Here is a 6,990-nt window from a genome sequence, read left to right as displayed (position 1 = left end):
CTCTGCCTGCCTTTCCCCAGTGCTCTGCAAGCTCTCCAGGACAACATAAAATCTGGGGCTCTGTGCTTTCTTTCGTTCTGAACAAGTGTTACTGTTTTCTGCACAAAAGCGATTCTGCGAAGCAATGTGAACAGGCACAGAGAAGGTGCTAGCAGGGAATTCTCTGCCTGCCTTTCCCCAGTGCTCTGCAAGCTCTCCAGGACAACATAAAATCTGGGGCTCTGTGCTTTCTTTCGTTCTGAACAAGTGTTACTGTTTTCTGCACAAAAGCGATTCTGCGAAGCAATGGGAACACTTCTGCTTCCCAGGCACAGAGAAGGTGCTAGCAGGGAATTCTCTGCCTGCCTTTCCCCAGTGCTCTGCAAGCTCTCCAGGACAACATAAAATCTGGGGCTCTGTGCTTTCTTTTGTTCTGAACAAGTGTTACTGTTTTCTGCACAAAAGTGATTCTGCGAAGCAATGTGAACACTTCTGCTTCCCAGTCACAGAGAAGGTGCTAGCAGGGAATTCTCTGCCTGCCTTTCCCCAGTGCTCTGCAAGCTCTCCAGGACAACATAAATTCTGGGGCTCTGTGCTTTCTTTCGTCTCAAAAATGTTACTGTTTTCTGCACAAAAGCGATTCTGCGAAGCAATGTGAACAGGCACAGAGAAGGTGCTAGCAGGGAATTCTCTGCCTGCCTTTCCCCAGTGCTCTGCAAGCTCTCCAGGACAACATAAAATCTGGGGCTCTGTGCTTTCTTTCGTTCTGAACAAGTGTTACTGTTTTCTGCACAAAAGCGATTCTGCGAAGCAATGGGAACACTTCTGTTTCCCAGGCACAGAGAAGGTGCTAGCAGGGAATTCTCTGCCTGCTTTTCCCCAGTACTCTGCAAGCTCTCCAGCACAACATAAAATCTGGGGCTCTGTGCTTTCTTTCGTTCTGAGCAAGTGTTATTGTTTTCTGCACAAAAGCGATTCTGCGAAGCAATGTGAACACTTCTGCTTCCCAGGCACAGAGAAGGTGCTAGCAGGGAATTCTCTGCCTGCTTTTCCCCAGTGCTCTGCAAGCTCTCCAGGACAACATAAAATCTGGGGCTCTGTGCTTTCTTTCGTACTGAACAAGTGTTACTGTTTTCTGCACAAAAGCGATTCTGCGAAGCAATGTGAACACTTCTGCTTCCCAGGCACAGAGAAGGTGCTAGCAGGGAATTCTCTGCCTGCTTTTCCCCAGTGCTCTGCAAGCTCTCCAGGACAACATAAAATCTGGGGCTCTGTGCTTTCTTTCGTCTGAACAAGTGTTACTGTTTTCTGCACAAAAGCGATTCTGCGAAGCAATGTGAACACTTCTGCTTCCCAGGCACAGAGAAGGTGCTAGCAGGGAATTCTCTGCCTGCTTTTCCCCAGTACTCTGCAAGCTCTCCAGGACAACATAAAATCTGGGGCTCTGTGCTTTCTTTCCTTCTGAACAAGTGTTACTGTTTTCTGCACAAAAGCGATTCTGCGAAGCAATGTGAACACTTCTGTTTCCCAGGCACAGAGAAGGTGCTAGCAGGGAATTCTCTGCCTGCTTTTCCCCAGTGCTCTGCAAGCTCTCCAGGACAACATAAAATCTGGGGCTCTGTGCTTTCTTTCGTTCTGAACAAGTGTTACTGTTTTCTGCACAAAAGCGATTCTGCGAAGCAATGTGAACACTTCTGTTTCCCAGGCACAGAGAAGGTGCTAGCAGGGAATTCTCTGCCTGCTTTTCCCCAGTACTCTGCAAGCTCTCCAGCACAACATAAAATATGGGGCTCTGTGCTTTCTTTCCTTCTGAACAAGTGTTACTGTTTTCTGCACAAAAGCGATTCTGCGAAGCAATGTGAAGACTTCTGCTTCCCAGGCACAGAGAAGGTGCTAGCAGGGAATTCTCTGCCTGCCTTTCCCCAGTGCTCTGCAAGCTCTCCAGGACAACATAAAATCTGGGGCTCTGTGCTTTCTTTTGTTCTGAACAAGTGTTACTGTTTTCTGCACAAAAGCGATTCTGCGAAGCAATGTGAACACTTCTGCTTCCCAGGCACAGAGAAGGTGCTAGCAGGGAATTCTCTGCCTGCTTTTCCCCAGTACTCTGCAAGCTCTCCAGCACAACATAAAATATGGGGCTCTGTGCTTTCTTTCCTTCTGAACAAGTGTTACTGTTTTCTGCACAAAAGCGATACTGCTAAGAAATGTGAACACTTCTGTTTCCCAGGCACAGAGAAGGTGCTAGCAGGGAATTCTCTGCCTGCTTTTCCCCAGTGCTCTGCAAGCTCTCCAGGACAACATAAAATCTGGGGCTCTGTGCTTTCTTTCGTTTTGAACAAATGTTATTGTTTTCTGCACAAAAGCGATTCTGCGTAGGAATGTGAACAGGCACAGAGAAGGTGCTAGCAGGGAATTCTCTGCCTGCCTTTCCCCAGTGCTCTGCAAGCTCTCCAGCACAACATAAAATATGGGGCTCTGTGCTTTCTTTCGTTCTGAACAAGTGTTACTGTTTTCTGCACAAAAGCGATTCTGCGAAGCAGTGTGAACACTTCTGCTTCCCAGGCACAGAGAAGGTGCTAGCAGGAAATTCTCTGCCTGCCTTTCCCCAGTGCTCTGCAAGCTCTCCAGGACAACATAAAATCTGGGGCTCTGTGCTTTCTTTCGTCTGAACAAGTGTTACTGTTTTCTGCACAAAAGCGATTCTGCGAAGTAATGTGAACAGGCACAGAGAAGGTGCTAGCAGGGAATTCTCTGCCTGCCTTTCCCCAGTGCTCTGCAAGCTCTCCAGCACAACATAAAATCTGGGGCTCTGTGCTTTCTTTCGTTCTGAACAAGTGTTACTGTTTTCTGCACAAAAGCGATTCTGCGAAGCAATGTGAACACTTCTGTTTCCCAGGCACAGAGAAGGTGCTAGCAGGAAATTCTCTGCCTGCCTTTCCCCAGTGCTCTGCAAGCTCTCCAGCACAACATAAAATATGGGGCTCTGTGCTTTCTTTCCTTCTGAACAAATGTTACTGTTTTCTGCACAAAAGCGATACTGCTAAGAAATGTGAACACTTCTGTTTCCCAGGCACAGAGAAGGTGCTAGCAGGGAATTCTCTGCCTGCTTTTCCCCAGTGCTCTGCAAGCTCTCCGGGACAACATAAAATCTGGGGCTCTGTGCTTGCTTTTGTTCTGAAAAAGTGTTACTGTTGTCTGCACAAAAGCGATTCTGCCAAGCAATGTGAACACTTCTGCTTCCCAGGCACATAGAATGTGCTAGCAGGAAATTCTCTGCCTGCCTTTCCCCAGTGCTCTGCAAGCTCTCCAGGACAACATAGAATCTGGGGCTCTGTGCTTTCTTTCGTTCTGAACAAGTGTTACTGTTTTCTGCACAAAAGCGATTCTGCGAAGCAATGTGAACAGGCACAGAGAAGGTGCTAGCAGGGAATTCTCTGCCTGCTTTTCCCCAGTGCTCTGCAAGCTCTCCAGGACAACATAAAATCTGGGGCTCTGTGCTTTCTTTCCTTCTGAACAAGTGTTACTGTTTTCTGCACAAAAGCGATTCTGCGAAGCAATGGGAACACTTCTGTTTCCCAGGCACAGAGAAGGTGCTAGCAGGGAATTCTCTGCCTGCTTTTCCCCAGTGCTCTGCAAGCTCTCCAGGACAACATAAAATCTGGGGCTCTGTGCTTTCTTTCGTACTGAACAAGTGTTACTGTTTTCTGCACAAAAGCGATTCTGCGAAGCAATGTGAAGACTTCTGCTTCCCAGGCACAGAGAAGGTGCTAGCAGGGAATTCTCTGCTTGCTTTTCCCCAGTGCTCTGCAAGCTCTCCAGGACAACATAAAATCTGGGGCTCTGTGCTTTCTTTCGTTCTGAACAAGTGTTATTGTTTTCTGCACAAAAGCGATTCTGCGAAGCAATGTGAAGACTTCTGCTTCCCAGGCACAGAGAAGGTGCTAGCAGGGAATTCTCTGCCTGCTTTTCCCCAGTACTCTGCAAGCTCTCCAGCACAACATAAAATATGGGGCTCTGTGCTTTCTTTCCTTCTGAACAAGTGTTACTGTTTTCTGCACAAAAGCGATACTGCTAAGAAATGTGAACACTTCTGTTTCCCAGGCACAGAGAAGGTGCTAGCAGGGAATTCTCTGCCTGCTTTTCCCCAGTGCTCTGCAAGCTCTCCAGGACAACATAAAATCTGGGGCTCTGTGCTTTCTTTCGTTCTGAACAAGTGTTACTGTTTTCTGCACAAAAGCGATACTGCTAAGAAATGTGAACACTTCTGTTTCCCAGGCACAGAGAAGGTGCTAGCAGGGAATTCTCTGCCTGCTTTTCCCCAGTGCTCTGCAAGCTCTCCAGGACAACATAAAATCTGGGGCTCTGTGCTTTCTTTCGTTTTGAACAAGTGTTATTGTTTTCTGCACAAAAGCGATTCTGCGTAGGAATGTGAACAGGCACAGAGAAGGTGCTAGCAGGGAATTCTCTGCCTGCCTTTCCCCAGTGCTCTGCAAGCTCTCCAGGACAACATAAAATCTGGGGCTCTGTGCTTTCTTTCGTTCTGAACAAGTGTTACTGTTTTCTGCACAAAAGCGATTCTGCGAAGCAGTGTGAACACTTCTGCTTCCCAGGCACAGAGAAGGTGCTAGCAGGAAATTCTCTGCCTGCCTTTCCCCAGTGCTCTGCAAGCTCTCCAGGACAACATAAAATCTGGGGCTCTGTGCTTTCTTTCGTCTGAACAAGTGTTACTGTTTTCTGCACAAAAGCGATTCTGCGAAGCAATGTGAACAGGCACAGAGAAGGTGCTAGCAGGGAATTCTCTGCCTGCCTTTCCCCAGTGCTCTGCAAGCTCTCCAGCACAACATAAAATCTGGGGCTCTGTGCTTTCTTTCGTTCTGAACAAGTGTTACTGTTTTCTGCACAAAAGCGATTCTGCGAAGCAATGTGAACACTTCTGTTTCCCAGGCACAGAGAAGGTGCTAGCAGGAAATTCTCTGCCTGCCTTTCCCCAGTGCTCTGCAAGCTCTCCGGGACAACATAAAATCTGGGGCTCTGTGCTTGCTTTTGTTCTGAAAAAGTGTTACTGTTGTCTGCACAAAAGCGATTCTGCCAAGCAATGTGAAGACTTCTGCTTCCCAGGCACATAGAATGTGCTAGCAGGAAATTCTCTGCCTGCCTTTCCCCAGTGCTCTGCAAGCTCTCCAGGACAACATAAAATCTGGGGCTCTGTGCTTTCTTTCGTTCTGAACAAGTATTACTGTTTTCTGCACAAAAGCGATTCTGCGAAGCAATGGGAACACTTCTGTTTCCCAGGCACAGAGAAGGTGCTAGCAGGGAATTCTCTGCCTGCTTTTCCCCAGTGCTCTGCAAGCTCTCCAGGACAACATAAAATCTGGGGCTCTGTGCTTTCTTTCGTACTGAACAAGTGTTACTGTTTTCTGCACAAAAGCGATTCTGCGAAGCAATGTGAACACTTCTGTTTCCCAGGCACAGAGAAGGTGCTAGCAGGGAATTCTCTGCCTGGTTTTCCCCAGTACTCTGCAAGCTCTCCAGCACAACATAAAATCTGGGGCTCTGTGCTTTCTTTCGTTCTGAACAAGTGTTACTGTTTTCTGCACAAAAGCGATACTGCGAAGCAATGTGAACACTTCTGTTTCCGAGGCACAGAGAAGGTGCTAGCAGGGAATTCTCTGCCTGCTTTTCCCCAGTGCTCTGCAAGCTCTCCAGGACAACATAAATTCTGGGGCTCTGTGCTTTCTTTTGTTCTGAACAAGTGTTACTGTTTTCTGCACAAAAGCGATTCTGCGAAGCAATGTGAACACTTCTGCTTCCCAGGCACAGAGAAGGTGCTAGCAGGGAATTCTCTGCCTGCCTTTCCCCAGTGCTCTGCAAGCTCTCCAGGACAACATAAAATCTGGGGCTCTGTGCTTTCTTTCGTTCTGAACAAGTGTTATTGTTTTCTGCACAAAAGCGATTCTGCGAAGCAATGTGAACACTTCTGTTTCCCAGGCACAGAGAAGGTGCTAGCAGGGAATTCTCTGCCTGCTTTTCCCCAGTGCTCTGCAAGCTCTCCAGGACAACATAAAATCTGGGGCTCTGTGCTTTCTTTCGTCTGAACAAGTGTTACTGTTTTCTGCACAAAAGCGATTCTGCGAAGCAATGTGAACAGGCACAGAGAATGTGCTAGCAGGGAATTCTCTGCCTGCCTTTCCCCAGTGCTCTGCAAGCTCTCCAGGACAACATAAAATCTGGGGCTCTGTGCTTTCTTTCGTTCTGAACAAGTATTACTGTTTTCTGCACAAAAGCGATTCTGCGAAGCAATGGGAACACTTCTGTTTCCCAGGCACAGAGAAGGTGCTAGCAGGGAATTCTCTGCCTGCTTTTCCCCAGTGCTCTGCAAGCTCTCCAGGACAACATAAAATCTGGGGCTCTGTGCTTTCTTTCGTACTGAACAAGTGTTACTGTTTTCTGCACAAAAGCGATTCTGCGAAGCAATGTGAACACTTCTGCTTCCCAGGCACAGAGAAGGTGCTAGCAGGGAATTCTCTGCCTGCTTTTCCCCAGTGCTCTGCAAGCTCTCCAGGACAACATAAAATCTGGGGCTCTGTGCTTTCTTTCGTTCTGAACAAGTGTTACTGTTTTCTGCACAAAAGCGATTCTGCGAAGCAATGTGAACACTTCTGTTTCCCAGGCACAGAGAAGGTGCTAGCAGGGAATTCTCTGCCTGCTTTTCCCCAGTGCTCTGCAAGCTCTCCAGGACAACATAAAATCTGGGGCTCTGTGCTTTCTTTCGTTCTGAACAAGTGTTAGTGTTTTCTGCACAAAAGCGATTCTGCGAAGCAATGGGAACACTTCTGTTTCCCAGGCACAGAGAAGGTGCTAGCAGGGAATTCTCTGCCTGCTTTTCCCCAGTGCTCTGCAAGCTCTCCAGGACAACATAAAATCTGGGGCTCTGTGCTTTCTTTCGTACTGAACAAGTGTTACTGTTTTCTGCACAAAAGCGATTCTGCGAAGCAATGTGAACACTTCTGC

The sequence above is a fragment of the Strix uralensis genome, unplaced genomic scaffold (genome assembly GCF_047716275.1).
Source record: "Strix uralensis isolate ZFMK-TIS-50842 unplaced genomic scaffold, bStrUra1 scaffold_37, whole genome shotgun sequence".
Taxonomy (NCBI): Eukaryota; Metazoa; Chordata; class Aves; order Strigiformes; family Strigidae; genus Strix; species Strix uralensis.
The sequence above is the reverse complement of the archived record's forward strand: the minus strand, read 5'-3'. Positions refer to the sequence as shown.